At 44.1% G+C, this 12,069-nt stretch overlaps 1 protein-coding gene and 1 long non-coding RNA gene across 8 annotated transcripts in view; both read left to right on the forward strand.

Annotated features, from left to right (window-relative positions):
* Nucleotides 1–1,189, forward strand: part of LOC137856391 (uncharacterized) — a 42,362-nt gene extending 41,173 nt beyond the window's left edge. The window contains exon 4 of the long non-coding RNA XR_011096420.1: nt 1,073–1,189. This is a non-coding gene — a long non-coding RNA (uncharacterized lncRNA). The remainder of the gene's footprint in view (nt 1–1,072) is intronic.
* A 7,079-nt stretch (nt 1,190–8,268) lies between these two features.
* Nucleotides 8,269–12,069, forward strand: part of CCSER1 (coiled-coil serine rich protein 1) — a 664,709-nt gene continuing 660,908 nt past the window's right edge. For 4 of the 7 annotated variants that reach the window (XM_068681707.1, XM_068681710.1, XM_068681711.1 and 1 more), the window contains exon 1: nt 8,270–8,531. The gene's annotated coding sequence lies outside the window, so the exon portion shown is untranslated. Of the gene's footprint in view, nt 8,532–9,057; nt 9,154–12,069 lie in introns of those variants that run through there. The other 3 variants (XM_068681709.1, XM_068681712.1, XM_068681708.1) reach the window with 3 other exon arrangements.

The raw sequence follows: 12,069 nt of genomic DNA on the forward strand, positions 1-12,069 counted from the left end.
AGCAGCAGACCTTGCACTTACATCAGAATTACAATATGGATTTCAGCCACAGTTAGTCTCTAACAGTGTCTAGAAAATTTCAGGATCTGACTTTAAAATGAGATTTTTGAATAAAGCTTTTGAATGGCTCTTTCTTCCATAAATACTAAATATGAGGGCAGGCACAATGGGCATGAATGTGAAAATGGATACATCTTAGCACATCTTTGCCTCTCAGTTTGATTGCACATTATGAGAGCTTGAGGTGTGCTACTTTCTCTCCTGAAGCCTCATGATCATACAAGCCAGTGCAACATCTGGTAAAAAGAATCTGTCCCTGCCACAGCAGCACTCTGAAGTGAAATGCAAGGCACCAATCTCTTGCAGATTTTGTTAAAAATTCTGTAAATTTTCATCGCAAGTAGTACTCTACAAAAGTGCTATCTCACATTTGCATGCATCTGCCTGAGATTGTATTACTTGTGGTAGCAAATATAAAGTAAGGGTGCTTCTGTGGAAAAGGCAACAGGCCTTCTTCTAACTCCAGCTCAGCAAGGGGTTTCCAACACGGCACTGCCAATTCATTTAATCCTGTATGTCCACTCTCCAAATGCCAACTCAGACAAGGCACAGGAACATGCTTGCTAAGTACTCAGGCACCCCATAGTAGCTCATAGTAGCTCATAAATAGTCTGCTTCTGAGATTAAAAAATAAAGAAAGAAATAGATGTGTAGTTAATACCTTAGTTTTTACTTGAGTACATTTTTACTGTTTTATCGGCATTTAAGGTTAGCTACATTTATTTATTTATTTATTTATTTTAACTTGATGTAACTGCTAAAGGTCTAAAAAACTAATGTGCTTTTTTCTGTCCTTGAGGAAATATGGAGCTGATATTTATTTCTTTATTTGTTTGTTTATGAAGACCAAAAGCTTTGCCTTACTGGAAAAGCACTAGGGAGCACTAGTGATCATCCCTGTACAACTCTCTGAGTTCTTGCCACTGTGGCTGCTAAATAGCCAACAGACAGAGATACCACACTGAGGGGACTCAAAAGGTATTGTGTATTTAACTGCAGGATGTTTTTCCAGGTAGATTCCTCCAACTGAAGATCTGACTGAAAGGCTGCTTGGAAGAACATCAGTAAGTGAATAATTTTATATTTTTTCTGGATGTTGCCAGGATGCTAGCTATAAGTAATACAAGTGGGTAATAGTTGAATAAAATAAAATTCATTACATATATTAGTTCTAGTTCTTTGACCATTATCTAAAGGTTTTTTTTTGTTTGTTTTTGCTTTACAATTATTATTATTTAATTTACCAAGCTAAAGAAGTAGAGAAACCAATGTTTTCTCCTCAGTGATTGTCAGTATAGATTGAGTGAAGCATGAAGAACAGGTATTTCAGGAGACAAATGTGGTCTATAGCAGCATAAGTGAAAGAGAAAATTTGGAAAGGAAGTGCTGAAAATCTGGCATTGCTCTACCTCGTTAAATATTACCAAGCAAAACCTCTGATAAAGAGTTCCTGAAATAGCTGTAAACATGGACTGCAGGGCCCTTAGTCTATCTGTGCTGGAAGCTTTTTCATTAATTTGTCTTTTAGGTGTTATGCTGCATAATATGTGCATAATATTGCACCGTGTATGCTTTATGTATTAATGCATATGCCTGGACATCCTGCATTCCTCTGCATTATCTCAGGTGATTTCTACCTCTTACATGCCTCATGTATGGTCTTTTGTCTGCAAGGCACAGAAGTTGTTGCTCGCTAAACATATGATGAAAACTTTCATAATTCCACACTAACTGAACAACCTTAGGCATTGCTTAGGCCTAAGGCAAACCTAATTAATTAAACTTAAAGGCAGAATTTTTTCAGACCCCCAGGATCAGTGGTACTGTGGAAAGCTCCTGCTGTGATGATACATTAGAGTCGCAGATATGATAAAATGAGGCATACATTACTTTTTTAACAATCCTTTATTCCTGGTACAGAATGCCACCCTCAGACTATGTTTTCACTGTTAACAATCAATCTGTTTCAAATAGAAATGCAGTTTTCCCTTCCAGCAGGTTTCCTTCCTATTCCCATTTTGTACAATGGATAAATAACAACACCGAAAGGAATGCTTGTCAGCTTTAATTTTGCCAAACATGTAAATGTTATAAAAATAAACTTAAAAAAATTCCCTAGACAAACCAAAATATTTCCACAATTTAAATACAAAGAATGCAAGTCTGAACAGACAAATTACAAAGGAAAAAAGCCTATTAGCCTGGAGAACCAAAATATTCTGACATGGTGATCCTCAAAGGGAAAAAGCTCAGAATGAAAAGTAAAACTGACTTTATACGGGCTTTTGTTGTCCAAATAAAAAGCAATGCAAACACACAAAGCACGAATTACATGCTTTCATTAAGCTCTTGTCTGTAAAAACAGTGCCCAAGTCCTTTGGAGTCCTTCAGATTTCTATAACCACGTGGAGCTTTGGGGATTGCTTCAGGAGCAAACCAGGAGTTTGTTCACCTACTGCAGGATCAGCCCCCCAGCCAGCTGGTGTGAACAGATTTTACTGCAAAAATACTCCTCTGAGTTAGGAGTGACAATTTTTGCACCAAGACATTTTTGCCAGTGGAACACTGAAAGAAATTCCTTTATGCTTCTACAGAACTATGTTCTCCAGTTATGGCATTTTTCTATATGGAAATGTAAACAAACTGTACCACTAAGGTCATTTATATAAATAATAGAGCTGATTAGAACTGATAACTGTGGTCCAGTTACACATTCATTGTCATCCCAATTGGATGATGCCAATATCTGCATTAACAGTTTGAATGCTAGATTCTGCACTTGGGTAGGAATAATGCTGGGCATAACTACAGATTGGTTAATGAGTGATTGGAGAGCACCCCTGCAGAAAGGGACCTGGGGTTGCTGGCTGACAGTAGGCTCAACATGAGTCAGTGAATGGTGTGCCTTGGCAGCCAAAAGGGCAAACCACATTTTGGGATGTATTAAAAACTGCATAGCCAGATGCTCAAAAGAGATGATTCTCCCTCTGTATTTAGTGTTGGTGTGGCCTCACTTTGACTATTGTGTGCAGTTCGGGGCTTCACAATATAAAAAAGATGTTAAGGTACTTGAATGTGCCCTGAGGAGGTCAACAAAGTTGGTAAAAGGGCTGGAAGACATATCCTATAAGGAGAGGCTGGGAACACTGGGTTTGTCAAGCTTGGAGAAACGGAGGCTGAGAGGTGACCTCATTGCTCTCTGCAGCTTCCTGAGGAGGGGAAGTGGAGAGGGAGGTGCTCGTCCTTTCCCCTGCTATCTAGTGACCGGACACATGGCAATGGCTCAAAGCTGTGTCAGCAGAGGTTCAGACTAGACATCAGGAAAAACTTGTTTACCAAGAGGGGACTCAGACACTGGAACAGGCTTCCTAGAGAGGTGGTAGGTGCTTTGTGCCTGTATATATTTAAGAGACATTTGGACAATGCCCTTAATACGTTTTAACTTTGGGTTAGCCCTGAAGTGGTCGGTCAGTTGGACTTGATGTTCTTTGTAGGTCTCTTCCAACTTGAACTATTCTCCTCTGCTCTGCTCTGCTCTGCTCTGCTCTGCTCTCCTCTCCTCTCCTCTCTTCCAGATACCTCACTGGTGAGATAGTAGAAAGAAAAAAGTTTTTCATTCAATTTAACAAGATAAATTTTGAGATTGTAATGAGCATTTCTCTTTTTGAGTGAATAGAAACTCTACACTTCTAATTGTCATTGCTCTTTTTGACCCTAGTAGTGACGGTGATCATCTTGCAAAAAAGTGGTGTCATTTGTGCCATTGACACTGTGGGAGTCCAATGACAGAGACTATAAATCAATTTACAAGAAATTTAAAAGCAGTGGACAAAACCCATGAACATTAATTTAAAAACTGCTTCAGACCACCATTATTTTTTATTAACTAAAGTGCACTTTGATCTCCTTTGAGATTTTAATGTCAGTGTGATGAAATCCATCACATTTAACAAACTGACCAGTGTCAGTGACAGTATTTATCCAGTACATTGCACATACATGGCACTACACAGCAAACAGAAGGTCACTCAGTTAATCCTGGCTCCAAAGGTATAAGTGGATATGATGGCACACAACACAAAAGCAATACATATTGATCAGTATGGCACTGCTCCACTGAACAGATGTTTCCTGAAAAGATAGTGGAAGTAATTTGGTACAGGAGGCCTCCTTTGCTCTGTCCTGTGATGGTAAACTGGGACTTGACCAGACTGCTTCATGGTTACTGTGGAGCAGCAACACTCCCAACGCCATCCTGGCTCAAACAGTATTGTTTGAGAAAAACCTGCAGTGAAGTCAATGCAGCTTTGCATCCCCTCCCAAGATGCCCCAGAGTATCCAAGTGCTGAGGTTAGTTTACTCTGCCAGCATGTGGCTGTGAGTCACAGCTTGGCAAGCAGAGTTGCTCTCACAGAACCGGTTCCTTTAAGATTCATTAAATGCTCCTGCAAAACAGAGATGAACCTGTTTTACACGCCCCCCTCTGGTGTTTTACCGGCCCTCCTCCCCCCAAGTATTTTGTTTTATAGCTATGTCCAGCCCCTAAATCTCTGCAGTTAGGGTCAGTCGTGCAGAGAATCACCGACTGTCCTGACTGCTGAATAAGGCAGAGCAGCTCTTCTCTGCACTGAAGGCTTGTATCCAGAGATCTTAAGGTCTTACAGAAGGTTATACAGGGATGCACACTGAACCCTGATGGACGTGGCTGTCAAAACTTATTTGATCTCACATGCCTCAGCTCCCTCCATGCCTACCCTGAGATGAATCCACAACTGAGGTGGAGAAAAAGTGAAAAAAGTGTGGTAAAAAACACAGCCCTCTTTTTTATTAAGTAGGTGGCAGCATCAAGCACGGGGGATCATGTGAAATGATTAGTCAGGAAACAAGGAATGAACTCAAACTGAGAGGGAATAGAAATAGCTGATAGACAATGCAAGGGGATCAGACATGTCTGCTGTAGTAATTTTCAGGACATTTATACCCCAGCAAGAAGAATGCATTCATCCTGATGAATCCACATCTCTGCAAACCTGGAATTTTCTGGTAAGACTTGATTGTGTTAGCAAAGCCTGATGATTATTTTGGTGTAATACCTGTCATACAGAGAGGTTTTCTGCAAAAGTCACTGGGGCCACACTAGCAGGAAATGGGTGGGAGACTAGAATCAGGTTACTTATGCTTGGGAAGGTCCTGGGTGTGGTGGCCATAAATTTTCCTCCTCCTGTAGCTCCCATAGCTATCTGCTGAGGTCTCCGTTAGCAAAGCCACTTCAAAACAGGTATTGCTTGATGCTTAAAATAATTACAATGTTTTGTTCCCCCCCCCTCCCCCTAGAATGAAATGTAATTTTTGAAAAGCTGCCATTATTCTGTACAATCTCTAGCTGCTGGCTGTTCTTCTGCCTGTGTCACTGGGCTGATCAAAGCCTTTCTGACTTCACTAGAAGCATCAGTTGTGAGTGTGTCTGGAAGTGCCACTTAATCACAGGGGCTAACCTTTCAGGGCAACAGCAGGCAGGAGAGCTTAGAGAAACATGCCAGAGAGTCAGAGTTAACCATTAGGAGGCTGTGAGAATCTTCTACTGAACACAGGCAGGAGGAAGAAGGGTGAGAGATGGAGTTCAGAAACCACGCAAGGCTCTTGGGAGAACCCTGGTTCAGCAAATCACAGATTCCTCTGTCTTTAACTTCAAGGTTGCCTAAACTTAATAAAGTGGCTAAGCAGACATATAATTTTAATTATGGCAAAAAATCCTAGTCTTCATTAAGACAATTTATGCACATAGAGCTGCATACATGCTTAAATGCTTGGATGATACCGGCACTCAGTAGAACTATTTTGCCACCATATCTTCTTGGTTGAAATTCCCACATTGCGAATATAGGCACTTTGAATAATGAATATCTACTCTTGAGGTGGTGTCCCATGAGATTTTTGAACATTTTAAAATGTGGATGACAAGTTACTAAAAATGTCTATCTAGCATCATTATGGTACTGTTGTGTTCAGCATACTCCAACTGTTTCTCTGTGACTGTAGAACATTTTATCTGTTACTATCTGGCCAAGAATCATAGATTTATAAAGATTGGAAAAGACCTCAAAGATCATCTGGTCCAACCATCCCCCTACCACCACTGTCACCGACTAAACCATGTCCCTAAGCACCATGTCCAACCTTTCCTTGAACACCCTCAGGGATGGTGACTCCACCACCTCCCTGGGAAACCCATTCCAATTCCCGACTACTCTTTCTGAGAAGAAATGTCTCCTAATTTCCAACCTGAACCTCCCCTTGCACAACTTGAGGCCATTCCCTCTAGTCCTATCACTGGTTACCTGTGAGTAGAGGCCGACCCCCAGCTCCCCACAGCTTCCTTTCAGGCAGTTGCAGAGAGCAATGAGGTCTCCCCTGAGCCTCCTCTTCTCCAAACCAAACACCCCCAGCTCCCTCAGCCTCTCCTCACAGGCCTTGTGCTCCAGGCCCTTCACCAGCTTCGTAGCCCTTCTCTGGACATGCTCCAGGGCCTCGATGTCCTTCTGGTAGTGAGGGGCCCAAAGCTGAACACAGTGCTCGAGGTGTGGCCTCACCAGAGCAGAGCACAGGGGGACGATCACCTCCCTTCCCCATGCTGGCTGCACTATTCCTAACACAAGCCAGGATGCCGCTGGCCTTCTTGGCCACCTGGGCACACTGCTGGCTTGTGTTCAGATGAGCATTGACCAGCACTCCCAGGTCCCTTTGCCTGTGCACAGCTTTCTAGCCACTCTGCCCCAAGCCCAAGTAGAAACAGAAACAAACACCTTTCAGTTTGGTCATTACATTTCATACAGCATAGTGGTGAACTTGTTTGACTGACTGACTATTATATCTAAAGATAATCGTGTATGTCAGATGGCCTTGTCTGAAAATTTAGATTTTGTAAAGACATATTTAAAACCCTCCAGATTCCTGTCAGTTTCATACGAAATCTACACAGACGTAACTCCCTCTTTATTTTCACAGAAGTATTTTCAGGATTTCAGCCGAAATTGGCCTCATTGTTGCTGTTAAGTTGTAGCTGCCTGCATTTCACAGAAATGTGTTTTAGTCAGAATTCTTCAAAACTCTCATTGACTTAATTTTGATCTACACTTTAGTGTATAAGTCTAGTACTTAACATTTCTTTGAGTTCTTCAGTTTCAGAATGAGCAATGATGTTTACAAAATGAAGTTATTTTGCTAGTTGGGTTCAAAGCCAATATGATACTCTGTGGCAGAGTTATGCATGTTAGCTTTTGTAAGATGAGGTGAGGTGGTGCCTATCTGTAGCCTGCCATCCACGTGAATTGTCACTCATTTTACTTCAGCAAGGTAGCTTTGATAAGGGATGTGGGAATGGTGCTGTATAAATTGGCAAGAAAGAACATAATACGAAAACTTTATCCCTTAAATATTAGTTGCATAGAGCATGGCTATTCCTCTGTTTTACCCTTCCTTTCTGGGTTGGGAAGGGACCTTCATTCCTTACAGCAAATGCCCTGTAACTGGCTGCTGTCCTGACCAATATTCCAGGTGGATTATTTCTGTTTTCACACCGATGTGGATGAGACCTTGCCTTTGGTACCGTAACTGCTTTTTAAGTGCCCTTTACACGATTTTATTTTATTTTATTTTATTTTATTTTATTTTATTTTATTTTATTTTATTTTATTTTATTTTATTTTATTTTATTTTATTTTATTTTATTTTATTTTATTTTATTTTATTTTTTACGTATGGCAACGCGCCTGGACTGTGACGGGCTCACAAGAAAAAAAAAAAATAATAATTACGAAGCGCGTTATCAGAAAAAAAGGAGATGAGGAAGTGAAATCAGCCGGTTCCCCTAGCGTGCGGGGGAGGCAAAAAAATAAATGAATAGGTAAATAAATAAACAAACAAACGCGAAATCCTTGAGCAGATGGCGAGTGTAAACACACCGGGGCAGCGCTGAATTCCTGCCCGGCAGACGCGGACTTTCACCCCCCCCCCCAACCCCAACCCCAACCCCAACCCCAACCCCAACCCCAACCCCAATCCCCCCCAGCGCTGCTCCAACCCCTGCCGGCCGGGGAGGCTGCCACGCAGGGACACCCACCCGCGTGTGCAGCCGTGCCCCCCGCAGCCCCCCACGCGATCGCAGCCGGCCCCCCCCGGCCCCGACACACACACACACACACACACACACACACGGAAGCACCGCCCCGGCCCGCCCCCCCCCTCCGCCCGCTGCCTCCCTCTCTCTGTCCCCGCACGCCGCCCACCCGCACGCACACCCCACAGCCGCAGCATGACCGACTGACACCGACGGACAGACGGATTGACACCGGCTTGGGGCGAGCGGCCCCGGCCGCATCGTTCTCCCGGCGAGCCAGCAGCAAGGCGGGCGGGGAGGTGGCGGCGGTGGCCGCCGCAGGGGTCCCCAGCCCCCGCCGGTGGAGCCCGGCCAGGTAACGCGTCCCCTCCCTTCAGCGCGACCCCCGGGCGGGTGGCGGGGGGCGCCAGGTGCTGAGGGGATGCCGAGGGTGGCGCCCCGCGGCGGCCCGGCCTCGCTTCGCCTCGTCTCAGCGCTGGCGGGGCGGCGGCTCCCGGCCGCCCTGCGCCCTTGGCTGGGCGCTGCCGGTGCCGCAGCTCGGTGCCGGGGGGCGAGGAAGCGGCGGGGAGGTGGCGGGGGGCAGCCCGCAGGTGGCCCCGGGGCTGCCGTGTGGCGGCTGCAGCTTCCCCGCTTCCCCCCCCCCCCCGCGGAGCCGGGCTGCGCCTGCAGAGGGGTGTGAGCCCCGCAGGTCGGTGGGGAGACGCGGTGGTTTTTGTCTGGAGCCTCGCCTTGGGGCTCCTCTCCTCATTCTTCTCCTTCTCCTTGCCCGGTCTATCGAGGAATCTGCCCGCGACCCGTGGGGGTGAGAGGCAGGAGCCTCCTCAGCAGCGTGAGCAGCGCCGTGGGGGTGCTGCGGGGCCTTTGCGCGGGGCTGGGTTTGGGGGAAAGGAGCTGGAGGATGCTGACAGCTCTCCAGAAACACACGGCAGGCTCGAGAGGTGGAGCAGATGGCGGTGGTGCCGCTTATTATGGGAAAGGTTTGTGAAAATCCCACCTCTCCTCTCGATAATTTGTGCGTTTTCTCCTGGCTGGAAGAGGTGATCTTTCACTTTCCTGCAAGGGAAAGAAAGTTGCAGCGAGTTCTGTTATTTTGCTAGGGAACGCGGCAGTCCTGCTTTTCCGCAGAGAGCTGAACCCCTCAGAGCTTTGTGTCTGTCTTGCCTTTGAAACTGACAGCAGTAAGTTTCTCAGCTTAGAGAAACGTGGTCCGCTTTGTTTTCCTATCGCACACCTTTATAGGGGAACGTAACCAGAAGGGAGACTCAAAATCCCTTCTTATTCTCTTCTATGCCAGATGCGTTTTTTCCATCTAGTATATATTGCACTTGAAGTGTTAAACTCTCAGGGGGCAGGGAGGTGGGGATGTGAGGCAAGGTCTACTAGTTACTTCAAACAATTCTCTGTGCTCACACTTAAGAAGGAGAGAAAGGAACATGTTGTAAAAGCAGCTGAGGAATATATAAAAGTGAAATATTAATGAACTGGAAAAGCTTAGATAGTAAGACATTGTGCCTAATCATTTAGGGGGGTTCTCGTCCTCCTTACAATTCCACATTTTATGTGTCTCTGTAGTACAAATGCAATTAGTATAAAGGACGACAAGATTTGTATTTATCTAGCTAGAAGTAATAATAATGCATAAACCTTGTTTTGCATTGGTGATTATCTCTTGGGGCTTGCTTTGCCCATGATTTCTGAGGCTGCCGTAGAACAGAGTATTATTACAGGAACAGTGGAAAAAAAAAATATGTCAAGAATGTTTTCTTAGAAATGGAAATGTGAAAGGCTGACTCAGTCCTAGAATAACTCAGAGGAAGGATTAGCCTTCGAAAGTCCTCTCAGAGACATGATAATGACTTTTCACTCTGAAGTTATTGTTCTCTAGGATCGCAAGCAGAAAGCAACACCCCAAAAATAGGCAGCGCCGTCTCAGGAGAAGGTAATAGTGTGACTGTCCAGGCTATGCTGGAAGCGTGTCATGCAAACAAGGGATATGTCCTGCAGGTTGGAGTTCCTTTACCTGCTGGAGTCTGGAGTGTGGCAGTCCCTTTGGTCTTTCAGTCTGGAGTCCTAACATGCATTTCCAACTTCTGGGTTGTTTCATACATCTGTGAGTGAATATACTTACTGAGGAAGAGTACAGGCAAATTAAGATCCCTTGCTCTGGTAAAGACTGCCTCAATCTCAGTAGTTCAGCCACTGGGAAATGGAAAGAGATTGTGCAGCTGTCCATTTACACTGTTTTCCTTTTAGTTCTAATTTGTTTGCTTTCTATAAAGATTAGTCTCTGGCTTGCCAGGATGTTCCCATTTGTTGTTGTGGTGCATTGTGTGTGTGTTTATTTATTTATTTTTAATTAGTTCTTAGAAAGAAGCAGATAAAGATGAAAGCCTTACCCGATCCTACTGGGAAAGGTTACAGAGAGGAGCTTAGGTCTCTTCTTACTGGAGACTGATCCACTTTCTGCTAAATTCTGAATTCTTGCGGTAGCTCTCTCAGGCAGCTCGTTGGGAGAATTTAGTTCAGTAGGCAAGTTGTCTGTCAGTCTGCAGCGTGGAGTACCATAGCCCTGACCTTGCTCCCTGGCAGGACTTTTTGGAATATCTTGTGCAAGGCCTAACTTCCGGAGGGCTTCGTGCAGGCCTGAGTAAGGAGATGGGTGTAGAGTCATACCAGAAGGAGGACCTCAAATAGTATGTAGGTATGTACCATATCTGGGTTATGTGGAGAGAGAGCATTTGGTATTTGTCTGTTAGTCACAAAATGCTGAGAAGGTGAAGTCTTGTATCTTCAGGCCTAAGCATATGGTTGTGTGAGAGTACAGTCTGTTGTGCTGCATAAGCTGTGGTGGAGTTTCTGATTCAAGCCTAATGCCTTAAATCAGCTTTGTAGTCAGTAGCTGAACATGGAACAATTTTAAAATACATTTGGCAATGTTTCTGTTTTTTAGTTGGATTGTTTTATAAATTACAAGAGGGGTGTAAAGCTGTTGCTCCATGTGGTCAAATTCCTACTCCTCCATGAAGGTTCTTGGGCTTTGGTTTTATGGCTTTATTGGATTAGCTCATCTGGAGCAGTTGGAAGCTCACAATTGCATAAGGTCCATGTGTGGTTTTGACATGTGGTTACAAATTATACAAATCCAAGTCTCTGAGAAAAATATTCTGTGAAAATAAACTTAATGGTAGATTTTGAAAAACCTAAAAAACCTGCCTGTTCTCAGGATGTGACATTTCCATACCGTTTTAGTTTGTGGATCTAGTGCTTTCACTGCACTTCCAGAGATGTCCTGGTTTAGGGAGGCTGTGTGTTTACCAGGTGTTATCAACCTCTGAGGCAAGGTTGGAACTGAAAACTGTACAATTGTTTTTCTGTGGTTGATTAAAACAGGTTGGATGAAATGGTATTTGCGTATCAGTGAAAGTATTCATGGAAAGGAAATCTTATACACACTTCAAGTCAAATTAATAGGCATAGTTTATTTTTAGAATAACTACCAGCTTGTTAGGGGCAGGAATTTAGAATTCTACTCTCTATCTTGCAGACATTAATACTTGTTATAAGATTCAGTGCCTCAGGTCTTCTACCTTGTGAGCAACTGTGTTGAAACTGGAGGGGCTAGTCACAGAGGGAGGGGAGGAAAAAAAAAAAACACAGGCCCTGCTTGCCACCGCATATGCATATTTTCCTGAGAAATAATTTTGCAGCTTTATTGTGCTTTTGTCTCATTGTGTTTATTTGGCCATTTTCTACAATGACAGTAAATGGCTTTACGTTGACCAAGTAAGTACACTTTTGTATTAGACCTTAACTATTGAGTGTTTTGGCTGTGTGGGATGGCATGTCAAATACAGCACTTGTAAGCGCTTAAAATGCGTAGCATGATTTGTGCC

The sequence above is a fragment of the Anas acuta genome, chromosome 4, assembly GCF_963932015.1.
Source record: "Anas acuta chromosome 4, bAnaAcu1.1, whole genome shotgun sequence".
Lineage (NCBI taxonomy): Eukaryota > Metazoa > Chordata > Aves > Anseriformes > Anatidae > Anas > Anas acuta.